At 49.6% G+C, this 18,425-nt stretch overlaps 1 long non-coding RNA gene and 1 pseudogene across 2 annotated transcripts; one reads left to right on the top strand and one right to left on the bottom strand.

The window, feature by feature from the left end:
* Positions 1-11,101: 11,101 nt before the first annotated feature.
* LOC116632679 lies at positions 11,102-12,941 on the top strand (annotated as a pseudogene).
* Positions 12,942-14,029: 1,088 nt separating this feature from the next.
* Positions 14,030-16,470, bottom strand: LOC116632645. Of its 2 annotated transcripts, none has more exons than XR_004299479.1 (3): positions 16,302-16,470; positions 15,638-15,763; positions 14,030-14,750 (listed from the first exon to the last, which is right to left on the bottom strand). It is a non-coding gene; the product is annotated as an uncharacterized LOC116632645 (long non-coding RNA). The 2 variants fall into 2 exon arrangements; XR_004299480.1 differs by lacking the exon at positions 14,030-14,750 and adding an exon at positions 15,052-15,462.
* Positions 16,471-18,425: the final 1,955 nt, after the last annotated feature.

The raw sequence follows: 18,425 nt of genomic DNA, 5'->3' as shown, positions 1-18,425 counted from the left end.
ATTATTCAAAGGCTGACAGATGGATTCGAGGTCTCCTTCCTGCTGGCCTGGCAGCCTCTGTGTAGAAAGCCTTGCCTGGGAGATGGATCCTGGCAGCCCTGGTGAGATGCTGGAAATGTAAGCGCAGGCAGATAGAATGGCAGGGAGGCACAGTAAAGCGATAGCCACCCGGTGCTCAGGAGGGAAGCTGGAAGCCAGAACGTTCACGGAGCTGAGCTAGGAGCAGAGCCGTTCTGTTGTGCAAAACACAGAGCAGTGTGTTCAGGTCGGAAGGATCGGGTTTCTCAAAATGGAAGCCTGACCTGTGCATGCTGGAGCTTCAGGCTTTGCTCCAAGTTTGGGGGGGGCGGGGGGGGGACAGGGGGACGAAACCTGTTTATTTCCCTCCAGGAGGATGCCACCCAAACACACTCATTCCCCCCAGGGCAAGGGCAAGGGGCCAGGGCCAAGGGGATCTGCCACTTCCTGTGGGAAACTGGGGGAGCTGCCCAGTGACTATCACTCCCAGCACCTCACCCACACTCTCCCTGGCTTGTAAATCAGGTTCTGCTTTCCAGGGGTGCTCTGGGCTAGTGAAACTTCTCTCTGAGCAGTTAGTTCTAAGCTGTTGGTTCTTAAAATTTTCCAGTTTCACTGGCCTGGTCGGTGACAAGATCACTTCTGCAAAGGAAGAAAAGAAAAGGAAGGCGGTCCCCACTTCTGCAGGGCTGGTGGGCTCTGTGGATCCTGCCTCAGCCTGCACGATGACCCAAAGTGGCTTTTTTTTTTTTTTCCCCCAGCCTGGCCAACTTTTTTGCTCACAGGTCACAGTCAAGCTTATTAAACTTGGATGACAGTAAACCAATGACTAACTGGATAATTTAAGCCACAAGTCAGGAGGCCTGGGTGGATCCCTCCTCTGGAATCTCCAGTGGCCTGTTCCATAGGCAAACACCGCTCGTTCTCCCCACAGCAGAAATGCTTCTGTGAATTTAAAACCCTCTGTGTGACCTCCACCTCTTCTTGAAATCACTTCTCCATTTATCCATTGCTTCATGCCCCCACCGCACTGTCCCTGTCCACCCCAAGGAAGGAGGAAATCTAACCACACTCCCCCACACGGCTGCGTAGACAGGAACATGACAAAAGATTTCCAACTAAAACCAAAGTTACTCAGCAGAGCTTCCTGCCTGGCTGACGTGCTAGAGGACATAAGGTACCTCCCTCCCTCAGCTCTTTCTCTTTGCAACTTCTCTGCTTCAATCACTTGAGAGCCTCCCTACTTCGCTAGGAGGGTGGAGAACTTCAAAGCAGGCAAGCCCGCACTGAAAGGACCCTGGGTTGCTTCAAAGACGGCCTTCTCCAAGTCTGAAGTTCTTAGTGAATGCCTTGCCCCCGTTTCTGGAACATGAAGCGCTACTAAAGTTCCCAATGTCCCCAAAGCATTTCTGTGCTTCTCCCTCTAACCTCGGGCCCTCGGACCTCCACAGTGATACCTCCCCTGGACAGGGGCTTACACCTCTGTAGTGTCTCTGCCCTCCACCGCCCCCCCCCCCCCGCCCCCAGCTCTGGCTGTCCCTGCTTCCTTCCACCTCTCCACCACTGTATCCTCCATCCCTGGTCCTGAGCTGCAGCAGCCTCCTATCCACTAGGAGACACGGGTGGAGGAGGGGCTGCAAGTGGGGGCTGGGGTGGGCGATCTGATTTTTGCATGCTGTTCCACAGTAGGGGTTTGTGGTTATTTTAATTAAAAACATATTAATGTTCCCTCCAAGTCTCTGAGGACCTTTGATTCCAAGAAAGTATAGACCATGTGTAGCCCATGGCTCCATGCTGTTTGCCTTGTGTTGGCAGGCTGACTCTTACCCCTGCTTATAAGGACCCTAACAGGAGAAGAAGAGTGATTTGGATTTGTACTTGTTAGCAAGAATGTCTTTCACAAAACTATAAAACTTCTGAGGACAGGTACTTTCTGACATTGAATTTCATGGTCTTGCCTGGAAAATAGTAAGTGTTCTTAGGCAATTTGTGTTTGTTGTATTACTATCATTACCTAAAAGAAGAAATTAGAAAAGAAAGAAACAACAGAGGGGCGCCTGGGTGGCTCAGTCGGTTAAGCATCTGACTCTTGATTTCGGCTCAGGTCGTGATCTCAGGGTTGTGAGATCAAGCCCCGCGTCAGGCTCCATGCTGAGCAGGGAGTCTGCTTGAGATTCTCCCTCTCCCTCTGCTCCCCCTGCCCCGCCCGCTCGCTCTCTCTAAAATAGATAAGCATATCTTTTTTTTTTAAAAAAAGGAAACCACAGACCCAAAATGGAGTCACTTATGTTAAGCCCAACCCAAAATTTAGCACCTAAGCTTATTGAAGTTTCAGCCTCTCCCAGGAATGGATTTTAAACCAATCAGTCTGCAATTTCTGGATCAGCACCAGTGAGGGTGTCTGCCAAGCCCCCTGCCCTTAGCCCTAAGGGAAATTGACCTTGCCTGAATCAATCCTTTCTTTTCTTTCACTAATAATTCTTTGTCCCGCCCCTTTCCTGCCTATAAAAGCCTTCCATGTCACGCAGCTCCTCAGAGCACTGTCCTATTGGTTAGACGGGATGCTGCCTGACTCACGAATTGTGGAATAAAGCCAATTAGATCTTTAAATTTCCTTAGCTGAACTTTGGTTCTTTAACAGGCTACATGCATGTTGGCAAATTGCATACATATCATCTACATCTCGAATCACCAGGAACTGATGCTACCAAAACTCGTGTCTCATTTGTTACCTTATCATCTGGGTTTAGCAGACTAACACATAGCCCAAGCCAACCAGGAGACCTGCAGACTGATGAGGAAGGCATTGGAGACCAAGAAATCTGACAGAGTTCCAAACCACAAGGCAAAGTAAAAAAGATGGGCGTCCTGTGAAGCGGGCCCCAAGCCTCAGTCCTGCCCTGGATGTCACCATCTGCCTCAGGCCTCCCTGAGGGGCCTGGAAGATGCTCAGCCGGGAGCCTCTGCTGGGGCCGGGTGTATGGCCGGCCTGGCCCCAGGGCGGCTGAGGAAGTGCTGTGGGAGAGCTGAGGGAGGCAGACGGGCCACAAGGTGCTGGTGAGCACGGCGCGCACACTCACGGGGGACCGCGGGGAGCTGGCTGAGGACAGAGGAAGCCGCAGTGTGGACCACCCCTGCTGCAGAAGTGGCTTTCTCGTCCCCCTGATCCGCCAAACGCACTCCACTAAAAAATACCAATTGTGCCTAAGTCTGAAGGCAGGCCCTCACCTGTGTGTAGGTCCTACCAGCGTTCTTTGTTCCCGGGGAGAAACAGAAGCTACAAACATCACATTCCTTTCAGGGTCGAATTACTGCTGTTTAAAACGTCAAAGGAAAAAAAGGAAAGTCGATCCTTCTATTAACAGAGAAATTTTCAACGAGAACAGTGTGATTTCTTGCCAGTTGCTGATGGCCGGTTTTCCAGAAGAGAATGATGTGCTCATGAGGCAGTTATTAAGTGTGACGACAACCACCAATTTAATGAAGGGTCAATGGCTTGTTTGTTTATTTTTAAATATTGAAACCCTCTGGGTTATACGTGGATCACTTACTTGAAATAATACCAAGTAGTGGCATTATGGTGACAGAGACAATTCAACCACTTCCTGGCAAGTCAGGAGCATTACATTTTATGTTACTCTTCCTGAGTTTAGAAGTTACTCCAAAGTAAACTCTAAGAGAACCTTCCCTGGTGTCCCTTGAGTTTGCTGATCCCAGGAAGGGGACCGTGGATGGGATCCCCTGAGATACATTCTGAGCAATGTGGTTAAGTCCCTGTCCCCCAGGCCATCTGGTGCCAACAAGCCAGGGCACCAGGCCTCAAGGCTGTGTGTTGGTAATAACGAGCCATCTGGCTGCCTGGTGGGAGGATCCCATGGGAGCAGGTGTCTGGGACATTCTGACATTACCACTGACCTTTGCCAATGAACAGGTTTGGTTTTATCCAGAATGGCTCAGCCTGGTGGTGAGAATGCATCCTCTTCATCCAGGACACTTTCAGGAACTAGGCGTAAAGTGTTCAACCTCCAAACTGAATATTTTCTTGAGCCGTGGGGCTTATGTTGCCCCTGGATTGTTCTGGGACCTTGTCCTGCCCATTTCCCTCCCTGTGTAGAAGCGGGGGCATGTCTCTACCTATCTTGTCGGCCTTGCGTGTGTCCTGACCAATCACAGGGTTTCTGGGTTTTTTGTTTGTTTTTTTACATAAATGTGCCATTTAAGTAAAAAGAGAGTGCAATATACAATGTAGCTTTAGGAAAAGTCCTTCAGCTATTCCTTGCTTCCAAACAAAATGCCACCTCCAAGATTTTCCTATATAGAAGTTCTAGGGCCACTGCTCAGCCTCTGTGACATGTTGTCACGAGTAAATTGTTTTTGATAGAGTACCAAAGTGCACAAATGATTTACCTCTAAAAACATAAGTTGATGGCTCAAGGTTGCCTGTGTCATAAGGTACTCCTCTGTTCCTTGGGTCTGAATGTTTTCTAGCAAGGGAACAGAGAGAGTGGTACAGCCTGTGTACTGTCCAGGGAGTGGGCTCTCTGTTACTGGGGCTTACTGGGAGCAAGGGCAGACGGAGGGGAAGGGCAGGTGGGGACTATAGATCCGTGGCCCTGCAGTGGGGTGTTACACTGCAGCAGACAAAGGGGATTTCTAGAACTTCAGAAAGCCAGGGCCTTCTTTCCCTCTAACAGTGGAAATTGCCAAGGAGGAGGTGGGTGTAGCTCTGAAGACTTGAGAAGCTCCTTGCGGGGTGGGGGGGTCCCGCTCACTTGGGAGCAGAATGGTAGAGCACACCTAGATCAGTCCCTGAGGCCAGGCTCTCTCCTCAGAGTCTCAGTCTGTGGCTAGATGGTGTGATTCGCTTGGTCTGAGGACTTTTCTAAATGAAACGTTTCAGCATGTTACAATTAGTAGAATTCAGGTAAAATGGAGATCTCTGACTTTCTTCAAGAATCAGAAGTGTCAGCGACACTAGACTGTTGTTGGTACATGGCAACAGTGTGCACGAGCAAGGGGTGGGCAGCCCCACTGGCCGAGGCGCACCCTCCCCCAACCCTCCCCCAACCCTCCCCACCAACACACCCAGGCAGCCCCCATCCTGTTTGGGTAACTTGGAGGCATGAGGGGCCACAGCGAAGCTCCCGCCATGGACCCCCGCTCCCCTATTCTCTCTGCCACCCAGAGGGTGTCCAGACACACATTTCCTCGATCAAATTCAGGCCTGAGAGCCACGATTTATTCCTGCCTCGGCCTCCCCCCGCAACAAAAACCTCCTGCCCCTTTACTAAAGCCAAAGAATGTCAGGATTAACCCATAATTGAAACTTTTGAAAGAGCTAAAGGCAGCTTTAGCTTTAGCATTCCACAGCTCCTCATGAAAACAGGGACTTTTGTAGCTTTAGGACAGCTGGGGCCACATGACTGAAGGGTCCCAGCCTCAAGGAGGCAAGGCAGGCTTGTTGGGAGGCTTCATGTGTCTTTCAATCTCAGGACAGGTGTATTCGGTGTTCGAGACTGTAGCCCAAAGGCCCCAGGCCCTCAGGAACAAGGCAAGGAATGGTCACAGTCGGGCTCAAAGCACTGCTGGCCCCTGGCAAGCCTGAGTTGCAGGTTCCAACACCTAGCTGGCCCAGAAACAGGCAGAGACCTTGAGCCCCAGCACACGCGGCCACCCTCCCCCACGCACCTCCCCGGCCAGACGCTCTGCCGTGTTGGCTGTTCCCGGGGATTTCACACTGACTTTCTCATGGGGTTTCATGGATCAGGGCTGCCATCTCTGGCCTAAACTGTGTGGAATTGTGTGGAACGTGCTCAAAGGGGCTTTGGAGTCAGACAACATTGGAGCTGGGGACACTTCAGATGGCATCGTCCTGAGTTCCCAATGGGGACTGCTCTTTAGAATCACCGAGAACACTTGCAAAAAACAGATTTCCAGGCTTCGGATCTGCCCCCACCGCCCCTCCCCTGACACGACAGTGCGCAGTCATGAGCTGTCAGGCTTGGGAAACACTGATGTCATCCAAACCCTTCACTTCCGTTTCTGATGTAAGATCTGAGGTAAAGTAACTTTTCCAAGGTCATGCAGCCGGTTTGGGAGGACTCGGGTCAGAGTACAGGTCTCTTGAATATAATCCAGGGCTTTTTCTATGATACATCACCTCCTAGATGTACCCACAAAGGGGCCACCACACTACCCCAGAGATTTTGGATGTGGAAGAGGGTAAGAAGAATAGCCTTTGTGCATGTAACCCCAGATAATTTCCCCAATATCGGCTTCCGTTGTGGTTGATAACCCAGATGCCTCAGTCTCAAGTTATTTGGGCCGGAGCTTCTGCTTCTAGCTCTATAATTACCACAGTTTCACTTGTCCTTTGAGAGGTGGGGGAAATAACTATACATGTGTACATGGACAGCTCTGTGCCTCAGTTTACCTCTATTTAAAATGGAGAGAATGACTGACCTGGCACCCTTACGTCTGCTTCTTTGGAGCTCTGCAAAACAGTTGAATGGCCACACAAAGGCATTTTGTGATCCCCACTAGGCAGAAAAAGAAGCTTTCTGTACCCACACAGAGCTATTCTTAAGGTCAAGGCTGCTCTTGCCACATTTTTAATAATTCTGATGTCAAAATACCCCATTGTGGCTTCTCTGGCTACCCTCCATGCCCTCCAGGAAGGGCTGCCTGTCTTCTCTTGGTTTCTGGAGGGCTGGTGAAATACTTCCTGTGGGTAATCTTGAGGAGCCCCAATTTTGAAGGACTGAACAAGATAAAAAATTCAATACTACGACTAGTAGCTAGCACGGAGTTCTTTTTAAGTGCCGGGCATTCTGCCAAACATTTCACATGCATTATCTCATTTAATCCTCAACTACATCCCTAGGAATGAAGTGTGATGAGTATTCCCATTTCACAGGTGTGCAAAATGAGGTTCAGAAAGGTTAAAGAGCTTGCCCAAGATCACCTAGTTGCTGAATGAGGGAGCTGGGATTCAAACCCACATCCGACAGTCTCCAGGGGCGAAGCTCTGATAAAGGGGGCTTTATCACAGAGCACTGTCGTCATGAGGCTGACTGTTCACGTCCTGCTGCCTGGTAGTTCCCAGTGGGATGTTACAGCCTGCCGCAGCTCAGGCCAAGGACAGCCTGGGCGCTGCCACCCCAGCTGTCTGCTGGGAGGCTCACGGCTCCCGTCAGATCGGGGACTGCCTGACCCAGCCTGACCAAATTAGAGCAGGTAATGGGTGTGACATAATTTGACATGTACATTGTTAATTGAACCCCATGGGAGATGATTTTAAATAGAGACAAATACCATACTGTGAACTATTTGGGTTATGAAGCCCTTATTCTCTGACTCTTGCAGGAAAAAAAAAATTGTGTCATGATAAACTGAAAACACCCGAGCTGTTCCAGGGTCAGGACAGCAGCAAGCTAGATGGACCAGGAAAAATTCTTCCCAGGCGTTTCAGGGATTTATGCTCCTTTCCTAGCATTTTACCCCCCAGACACTCCCAAAGCCCACATTCGGAACCACTAAGTCTACCCATCCTCCCCCTCAGAGACTTTCTAGCCAGGGAGATCCAGAACCCTCATCGCAAAGCCAGCCCTGGTCAGACTGCAAAACAGGCATAGCGTGACGTCCCCAGAGGCACCCCCACCCCACTCTCTCTTTCTCAGGTTCACGAACCCCAACCCACCCAGGGGCCTTGCCAAGGGCCCTACATTGGTGCACTTCTTCTGGGCATCACCCTATGCCCAATTGCTAGTCCCTTTCCCTTATCAGTAGAGAGACTTACCTGTCCTATTTCCCAGGACCTCATGCTTGCTTTCTGACTTTCCTAAAGAGTCTGGGTACCCACATCTGCTAGTGTTGCTGATCCTAATGGCTTAATGTGTGCTTATCCTCTCTGGTACCACCTACCGGCTAGCACCCAAGAAATATCTACTATTGAATCAATGAATGAAAGTTAAGAGTAGTAAAGGTTGTCGGGAAATCCTATGCCTTCCCTCAAACCAATAAGCCTATTAACTGGCTTCCAGGCTAGTAGAAACGTATTTGAGAGCAAGAAACCTTTGCCTTTTTATTTATTATTTATTTATTTAAAAAAAATTTTTTTTAAGTATTTTATTTATTTATTTGACAGAGAGAGAGAGATAGCGAGAGCAGGAACACAAGCAGGGGGAGTGGGAGAGGGAGAAGAAGGCTTCCCGCCGAGCAGGGAGCCCGATGCGGGGCTTGATCACAGGGCCCTGGGATCATGACCTGAGCCGAAGGCAGACACTTAATGACTGAGCCACCCAGGCGCCCCAAGAAACCTTTGCCTTTTTAAAAACTCCTTTAAATGACACTCCTTTAATAACACTTGCTGGTGAGGATGGCCAGGAGAGGTATAGGACACATGGTGGCCTCCCCACACACTTTCCCTTTTTTTTCTCCCTCCCAGTAAGGTCCCATACCTCCCCAACCATGCTGTTTGGAGGAAAAACCTTGTTACAAGTCTCTGAGTGGACCATCTGGTGGGTTCCTTTGTCGTATATATCCTAGCCACAGTGATTGGTTTGGGGACTCAGTCCAGATACAAGAAGACTTTGCCAAGAGCTTCAGGGAACTTGTGGTCATTAGGTGAGACTGATGTCTTCACTGACATCCTTATCTGAAGCCTACGTGACCTCTGGACTTCTTAATTACATGAGAGAATAAAGCCTATTTTTATTTAAGCCAAATAAATACGTAACACAATAATACATAACCCCTTCGTTACTTTTTATGACTGAACTCAGAGAGTCAGACTGTATTTTGTCATTTTAAATCACCTTTGTCTTACAGCCTACTTAACTTAAATATACCAAAAACCAAACAAAAAAACCCCTAATTTTTCACTCTTCAAAGGCTTCTCAAGATTGCTAGGCTTGTGATGTCCCAGGTGAGTGAAGAGATAACAGTGGTTTCAACAAGATAGAAGCTTATTTCTCTCTCACGTAAAAGAAGGCTGAAGTCTGGCTGGTATGGGAGCTATAGTGTCCTCAAGGTTCCAGGTTCTCTCTCTCTTTTTGTTCTGCCAGTCTTAGCATATGGCTTCCATCTTCACATTCACCTCATGGTCCAGTGTAGCAACCAGAGCACCAGCCATCACACTGATCTTCCTATTCCAGGAAGGCGTGGGGGGAAGGGAGAAGGGGGAAAAAATGAGTATGTCAGTAGAGTAGCACCTCTTAAAGAATCTTCACAGAAGACCCACACAACAGCTTAGGCTTATGCCTCAATGGCCATCGCAGCTGTAAATGTGGCAGATGAATGTATCATTCAGCAGGGCACATTGCCCCCAAGATTAAAATCTGCATTGCGTTACTAAGGAAAAAGGTGAGAGTAGATACTGGGTTGGCAACGAGCAGTTTCTGCCCCACCTCACTGAAACAAGCCCAGCTTTTGTGTTCAATCCTGCAGCTTGGTGCCCACTCCTCCAAGGAAGCGCCCTGGTTCAAGCTGCAATAAGTCTTTCCACAGGCCCTTAACAACCCCAGCTGGTTCCCCAGCCCACCCCCACCCAGGACCCTCTGACCAGCATCTTCTGATTTATCCAGTTAAGAAGCATTCATTGAGCACCTACTGTCTACCACATTAGTCTTTCATCGGAATCTTGGCTTCAGTTGAACTCACAGCACACTTGGACTTCTCCGTTGTGCACCAGTCAGACCCCACTCACCCCTACCCCACTTCAATTCACCAGTCTTGCCCTAGAGCTATGTTCTCTCCAACACAAGCCTGCTCTCCAGTCATTGGTCTCTGACATCTTGCCAGCATTAGTGCGCTCAGTCCTGTGGCTGAGGGTGTTGTGGGCCCAGGGCAACGAGGGCTGTGGTCAGCAATAGCAGCTCAGTCCAAGCTGGGGCTCTCTGAATCCTCATGGACGACAGGGTATGATTTTGCCTGGGGACAGGTGACTGAGTGAGGCCAGGGCAATGATTTTCAGTTCTCCCAAAGCCCTCTGGTTCCATATGGTACATTTCAGGCCCCATCGACAGCATTGTGGGCCTCTGTTCACAATGAACGGCACAAACAAGGTGAAGGCAAGTAGTCATAATGAAGTGAATTATTGTCTTGCTAGACCAAAACATCTGCTCCTTCCTACCTCACCTGCACAAAAGTAGAAAAAAATCAGGAAAAAAAAAATCAATGTCTGATATTGCTAACAAAATGTGTTGCCTCGAGTCCTCATATAAAGAATACCTTTCAGAAGTATCTAGTTCTTTCACTTGAATTTTACCCTTTTGATTTTAATTATAAACTGAAAGCTATTGTAACTCAAAATCTTACATTCTATTATGCTTTTTCACATAGAAACATCATTAGGCAGATGTGAATAATTATCCCCCATTGGATTTTTTTTTTTTTTTTTTTTTTTTTTTTTTGAGTTAAAGTCTTCAGAGGAACAGCTAAATTGTGCTTTGAATCACTGGTTTAAAACTAAACCTAGGAGCGGATCCCAGCTGACAATAAGCGAGGAGGAGCCCGGGAGGCAGTGAAGGAGGAGGGGGGCAGAGACGGGGATGAGGATGGGTCCACCGGTGCCCCGAGGAACAGCCTCTGTCCCCACGGGTGCCCCACTGCCGCCCAACCCCACCCTGCCCTCCCCAAGCTGCTCTGTGGTACCCTTGAAATATTGACTTGAAGTTGGATTATATTGAAAAGCTCCTGACCACTCTCTTTCATTAGCAAAACGTTGTGGTTGAGACCCAGCTGATAAGCCCGCCTCAGTGAACCCATCAGATCTCTCAAAGCCATAAAAGACCCTTTCAAGTTCATTTTGACCCACTATTTGCCTACCCCTTATGAAGGATGAAAGCATCAAACCAAATCAACATTGCTGCTGATACAGGAATCTTGGAGGCAGAAAATTTAAAATTTGAACATCTGTGAGTATTCTAATAGGACCACAAAGGGTTTTGTTTGTTTTGTCTTAAGGTGTTCAGAACCCTGTGGCAATTCCATTCAGCCTTCAGACCCAAAGCCTTTGTCTTCACTCCTGGGGAAAGCCCAGGCATGCTCATATGGTGGGTGATTTTTCCTTACCGATCTGAGTATGAGTGCCCAGATTCCCCCAGCAGAGAAGGGCCTGAATTTGGGGCTGAGGTGCCAGGAAAGTTAGGCCTGCGGCGGGGCTGACCAAGCTGTCTTTGGTGTGGTGAGTGCTGCAGTCTGCAGTGTTTCCTCTGTGAGAAGGAGCATCATTGGCGGGAGAAGCCCTGGGACAATAGGACTCCAACCCGGCTGCACCCCTTAGCCGCCCCAGCAAGGGCCCCAGGGGGCATTCACCAGGGCCAGGTGCGAGGCAGAGGGCACCCAGGTGCGAGACAGAGGGCACCCAGGTATGAGGCAGAGGGCGCCAGAAGGGGCCAGACCTGTAAAATCAACTTGTGCCCGGGGTGCCAGAAAGGACTCCCCTGGGGGTAGCAAAGGGAGACAGCCCCTTGCTGTGTACCACATCACTAAGGTCCAGGGGTTACTGAAGGAAGAAGAGCAGGATGAAACCAGGAGGAAGAAGATGACTGGGAAAGTTGTGAGTTTCCTCCAAGCGGAGAGAAAGGAAGACACATTCCAGTCGCCAATGAAGGGGACTATTAGGAAATTGGACTGCAAAGCCAGTCAGCCCAGGAAGGTGGTTTCCATTTTCGGAAATACTGCTGATGGAAAGTCTCACACCTCAACCACACTTTCTTTTATGGCCGGGAAGCCTTCAAAACCTCCCCTGCCCGGGAGCCCTGCACCGTGAGAGTATGGGCAGTGCACAACCTGGGCCACAGAGCAGGAGTAACAGATGTGGAGGGGCTCCCGGGGGCTACAGTGAGTCCCAGCCAGACAGCACAGCTGCTGCTGAAGGGCCTGGCCACCTCAGACCTCGCCATCCTTGGAACTCATGCAGATGGGCTGCATCATGACCCCTTCAAGTGCCTTGGGGACACCTCTGAAGCGTATGTGAAGCCCTCTCCCAAGGAGCTCACGGCTGCCCTGCCCGCTGTGGCCTGGATGTCCCCTGGTCCACGCTGGGCACTGCTGTTGTCATTTTCCAGGACACTGAGCACACTCATCTGCTGGGCTCTGAGCAGCCCTCGAGGTGCCAGAAAAGCTCGTCCAGGACCTGTTCTGGAAGCGGGGTGGCTTCTCTGAAGCCTTCAGTTCCATTCACTACAAGGGAACGAGGACTTACCACCTCCCACGGAATCCCCCGGGCTTCGGCAGGCTTTGCACCCGCGATCATTCTCCCCGGCACCCTGGACCCTCCTCCTGGGGCCTCAGCTGTGGGGCTGCGTGTAAGGGCTGCGTGAATCTTAGGAAAGGAGTACTTCATGAAGTCAAGGCCGCTGCAGGTACTCCCACCGGCAGGACAACCGAGTTTATACCCACAAGGCCTGTTGGGAGAAAAGCAAGGAAGCCAGCCGAGTGCCCAGGACGTTGGCTTCCACCCACTCCCGCTGGATGGGTCTCAAAAAAATGTGCCTGGGGTCTGGGTATGTGATTGAATGTCCTAACTGTGATGCGGCCTATCATAGCCAGCAATCCTGGTTTGGGAACCAAGATCCTGAGGATAGCTGGGTGCAGACCGAGACTGCGCCCGCGTGGCCTGCAATGATGGATTTCTGAAGGTCAACAACAGCACTGCCTAGCGCCTCTTGCACGGGATGAACTTCACAGCTCAGTTGGTGTCTGAGCTTAGCCATGGGCCCACCGGCGCTGTGACTTTCTGGCTGATGGACCAGCTCGCCTGTGCCTTCTGGAGCTGCACCAAGTAAGCTCCATCCTTCAGAGATAGTGCCCCCTGGCACCACTGCCCGGCCCGTGGGGAGGGCTTCTGTGACGGCTGTTCATTCAAGACCCAGTCGGTGCCTGAGCGGGGGTGTGACCACCTGCTCCGAAGCCAGTGAGAAGTTACTGAGGCACAGGTGGACAGTGAAGGAAGGACCCTCGGGAGATGGGCGAGGATGTGCAGAATGCGGGGGCGGGGGGGTTGCACGGTGACAGCCACTGATGTACCACTAGGTGTGGTGAGGGGTGCGGCCGGGCTGGCATGGCTGGGTGCTGATTAGGAGATTCCTGCCGGAAGGAGTTCAGCAACAAGCTTTCCTGCGGACAGGGCTTCTGTGATGAGCACTCTCACGACCTCCAGGCTATCCCTTCTGGAGACTAAGACCAGACTGTCTGAGTCTGATTCAACTGCAGATAAAACCCAGTGACCTTAGGGTGCCTGGGTGGCTCAGTCAGTTAAGCGTCTGCCTTCAGCTCAGGTCATGCTCCCAGGGTCCTGGCATAGAGCCCCGAGTCGGGCTCCCTGCTCAGCGGGGAGTCTGCTTCTCTCTCTGCCTGCCGCTCCCCCTGCTTGTGCTCTCTCTCTCACTCTGTCTCTCTCAAATAAATAAACAAAATCTTTAACAACAACAACAACAACAAAAAGCCCAGTGACCTTGAACCTCAGCTCCCTCTTTGAGTCCTTCACAATTCCTTAGGTTCTCAGAGTTAGTTAGAAATCTCGTCGAGGTAGGCCCTCCTTCCAGTCACCTCTTGTGCTGTGTGTCCTCTGCTCATCCTGGGGCCACTTTCCCATGGTGAGGGGGAGGGGGGGCAGATGACAAGCCAGGGAGTGCCTGGTGGCAGGCTCAAAGGCGTGAAGTTCTCAGGGCAGGGAAGGGAACAGTTCTAGCAAAGGGGAATGAACTTGAATCTGTTGCATTTATTTCAGTAAAAATAATATATATATATATCACATACGGTATCACGTACGGAAGCTACCGGCTGTGAAGACTTCTCATAGTCTGTCCCCAGCACAAGGATAAGGTGGCAGCGGCCGCAGGACTGACCCACAAAGCTGAGCCAGGTCCAGAGCCGCTGGTTCTAGTCACGTCTGCCTTCTAAGCCTCTCCTCCCCTTGCCTTCTCCCTCATGCCTCACAGCTACTTGGGGAGGTGAGCGTCCCAGGCCCTTCCTGCTTGGAATAGCCTGAAGCAAATCTACCGGGGTGGCACAGAGTTAGATCCCAACTCCTGGCCTCAGCCCATTTCAGTCAGAGACCCCCCCATTAGAGTGGATGGAGAGTGAGGGATAGGGTCCTCAGTCCTGAGAAGTCACCATGCGGGTGACGTGATGCCCCCGTACCTGGGGAGAGCATGGAAGGAAACAGGCCCTCCCTGGCAGTGTGTCCTTCTTGTGGATGCTTCTGTCTGCGTGTCCACTCAGCTGTCCCAAAGGCCGCACCCTGCCCCCAAGCAGAGCACCTGTTCCGCTTCCCCCTCCAACCCTGGCAAGTGCACCATCTGCTTCTGAGTACGGCGCTAGAATTTTTATTGCTTCTTTTGAAGTGTGTTAATTCTTGGTTCCCAGATCATGAGAAATCCTCCAGGGAAACAGAGCACAGAATGGACTGTTAGTTGTCTTTTTTGTTTTTTTTTAAGTATATACAAATATTTCAACAGACTGTTGTGCTGAAATCCCGTCACCATGGTGGATTTTATCTTCAATGAGCGAAAATGACAAATTAAAAGCGACATAGTTCTTGGCTGCACTAGCAGGTGGGTGGAGCTTCAGGGAGGTACGTGGCAGTCCTGTGGGGGTCAGTGTGACATGAGTCCTGGAATGTGTTGGTTCTTCTCACTGCTCCCTTCCTGCCTGCTGTGGACCAGTGACTGAGGCTGTACTCTAGCCCTGTGTGTTATTAAATTCACCATTATAAAGGAATCTTCCTGTTGGAAAAAAAAAAAAAGTCTATTATATTGTAGGTTTAACCAAGAAGGCTTGACTTTGGATTCAGAAAGTTTGTTAACTGGGCACCTGGGTGGCTCAGTCAGTTGAGTGCCTGACTCTTGATTTCAGCTCAGGTCATGATCTCAGGGGCATGATCTCAGGGTCATGGGGTCCAGCCCCCGGGGTTGAGCCCCAGGTCAGGCTCCGCGCTCAGCAGGGAGTCTGCTTCTCTCCCTCTCCCTTTGCCTGCCTGTCCCCCTGCTCACACACGCAAGCTCTCTCTCTCAAATAAATAAATCTTTAGTTAACAAACTTTCTTATTTTTTTTAATCTAGTCATCCCTTTTATTGAAACTATCTATATATTTTTAAACCCAATGATTGTAATAATGCATGCTTTAGGGCTAGAGGTGTTTGTCCTCTTGACGACCAAAGATAACGGTGAATGGTCTGAGGTCTCAGAGGCTCTGCTACTGTATTGAGAGACAGGTAAAGAAATCCCAGAGGCAGATGTTGGCATATGTCCTCTCTGCTTTTTAATTTCCAACCACAGACAGTGACATCACAGTTACAAACATTTCCCCTATATTATTTGGATTAGACAGAGCTTTACTCTTCAGGGAAAACAGGCAGCATAATTTAAAAAGAGGTGCATTTTGCTGATAAGCCAGCCAGTCCTGGGCGTCCCGCACTGTCAGTAAGGACAGGATCACTGCAGAAAAACGAAGAGTGGGAATGACTCTACCAGCCCCTCTCCCCACCCCCAGGAGCACACAGTGTCTGGTACCCAAGCACATTGGGGGAGCTGGTGCGCTGTCAGGGGACGTGTTTTTGGAGTCAGAGGAGATACGCTAAGGAGGGCAGACACGGAAACAGACAAGACTTACCTCAGGAAGGTCACTGGAAGGAGAGTTTACCCAGGAAAGACATTCTCCTCTGTCTTTGGGTAGAAGACCAGCGGGGTCTGGCAGCCCTACAGCCTGGGCTTCCTTCCAGGGCTGCAGCACACCTACCTACAGGCAGTTGAGCAATGTGACCCTGGCCGCCGAGGAACCCTGGACAGGCCTCTGAGGCTGGGGAGCCTGACCCATACTTCACTGAGGAGAAACTGCACTGTCCTCGGAGACACTGTGCTTGCCTTGACTTGAAGAGCCTCCCTCTGTTTTCCCCTCCAGTATATCACCGCCTGATCGCCTCTCTCCTCCCCGCTGTAGCGTCTTGCTTAGAGGACCCTGAGCCCCGAAGGTGGGGGGTCTATGATTTTATGTGTGATGTTGGGTAAGTCACTTCTCTGTGCCTCGGCTGCCACAACTGTAGAATGGATATTATCCTCACATTGACGTGATAGGACCGTTAATGAGCAGTCAGCGAAATCCTCTCGAAGAACATTCCCTGGCTCCTCGTCAGAGCTCCATGAAGGCTAGCTATTGCTACGAGAAATAGGGGAACTTCTTCCGTTACGTTTTCTCCCTGGATTTCCACTTCAATAAGGCACACGTTGGCCTTTCTCCAAACACAGAACAAAGACGGTCAGAAAGTGAAATGTCTCACCTGGCCTCAGGATCCCTTAGTTCTCAGTGTCCCTGAGGTATCAAAGAGGTCTGCGTGCGTGCATGCGTCTGTGTGCGAGGCTTCTTTGAGTTACACAAAGTCTCTGCTGACTTGGTGAAGTTTTAATGTCATGGCGAAGGGCCAAATCGCGTTTGCTCAACTGGTAGTGCTCAGGCTTCGGGAACGTGTGGGTAAAATGTAACTAACGTTATCTTGGTTCAAATTCCTTTTTCGTGACTGACTGCTGTCTCAGTGAACCTTTGCAGGGTTTCTGTTTGTTTTTTTCTTAGTTACAGCAGAGAGTAAAATAAGCGCATCCAGATCTTCTCACGTGGAGATAAACTGATGCCAAATTAGGTCTGTGGAGGCCTCATTTTGGCTTCTCTGGTCACCGTGCTGAACATATTTTCATGCACGTTGAAGACAGTCCATTAGTTCTTGGCAAAGAGAATTAAGTTTCAAAGCTGCTCTTTCTAACAAGCCTCCCCTTTCTCATGCACAAAACCTTGCTGAAGGCAGGGGCGGCCCCCCATTTATGGAGAAAAAGGGCAAACTCCAGCTGCGATTGCCCTCCCACAGCCCTGAGATCCATCACCTCCACGACACCCCTGGACTCTGATTTGAGCTCAATCTTTAAGGCCCCAGTGCACTGCCCCAGATTAAAACATCGCCCTCCCTTTCAGGGGAGAAGCATTTCTATTTCAAAACCATACAGTACGAGCTTTGAAAAGTAGTTTACAAACTTCTTTGCCTCTGGGGAAGGCATGTCCATTCACATTCGAAATGTTCCCTCCATGCCTCCTGTGCGTTGACCGGGGTTCTGAACTTGAACAATGCAGCTGAAGAGGAAACAAAAAAGTTTCGCCTCTATCTGTTACAGTGAAAATACAAGCCGCAGTGATGTGGAGCAGGCCTGGATTCTCCCTGGAATCCTTAGACTGGTTGCTGGGAGAAAAATCCAATAGATTTCTGTGATGGTACCTAACCACCACCAGGAGTGTGGACTCCTTGACCTAAATGTGCTCTGAGCAAAGCCTCCTTCCCTAAGGGAGTGAGCACTGTCGTGAAAGGTGCTGAGGTGCTAAGGATCAATATTCACTGGCAACCAGCATTTTGGAGCATGGTTACCATGGTAACATTGTCAGCCCCAAATGACTGTCATGAGGTGAAAATATCCTCTTAAAATAAATGAAACCAGAAAAAGTATATTTATAAACCTCTTACCAAACACCTATCTGTTCACAAAGTAGAATGTGTTCTTTAAGCAAGAGACACTCAAAGATTGGGGGAAATTTCATGACATAAACATTTTCTTAAATTAAACGAACTTTTACTCTCACCCTCCACAAAATGGCTTGTCAAAATAAAAAAATACAGATTTTTTTTTTTAATGGGAAGAATTCTAAGGAATTATGGGCTTGTACACTTAGATCTAATATTACACAATTGTGACATTAAAATTCTGCATTAAACTACCAGTAGCTTATTTGAGATTTGTAAAATGGTGGTTGACTGGAAGTTTTCTTATGTCTTGGTTTTATAAATTATTTCTGGCAGGATCAGTAAATACAGTGTCATAAGATCTGTTAAGCAATGGGGAAAAGACATTGGCCAGGCAGATAAAAACACCTGGGCACAGTTTTTGCCTTGCTCTTGTGAAGCTCCATCCCTCGCCTGCCTTTTCTTACTAACAAAACCACAATTTTATTTAGAGCAGCAATGTGCCCAACCCCAAATACTCAATTTCATAGCCTCCCTTGCAGGTAGAGGTGGCCATATGATATAGTTCCAGCCAGTAATATACAGGCAGATGTCCCGAGGAGGGTATGGTTGGGAGACAATTCTCCATGGTCTCACATTTCTGCATATCTTTCAAGCAGTGGGCCCTGACTCTCTTTTGTTTCAGACTATCTTCTCAAGCATGTTTGAAAGGCATACAACCTTGGAAAATAGACATACTGTCTCTCCAGAGTAACAGGAAGGCTTGCTTGGAACCTGGGAAGACAGAAATAATGCTTCACTCCAGAGCAAAGGACAGGCCTGCCTCCTGTTATTATGTAAGATTTGGGGTCCCTAAGCGCAGTGTTCCTCTTCTATAAGGCAACCCACTGTGTGTGTAAGTAT

The sequence above is a fragment of the Phoca vitulina genome, unplaced genomic scaffold (genome assembly GCF_004348235.1).
Source record: "Phoca vitulina isolate PV1807 unplaced genomic scaffold, GSC_HSeal_1.0 scaffold7, whole genome shotgun sequence".
NCBI lineage: Eukaryota > Metazoa > Chordata > Mammalia > Carnivora > Phocidae > Phoca > Phoca vitulina.
Note: the sequence above shows the minus strand (reverse complement) of the source record. Positions and strands in the feature narration are given on the sequence as shown.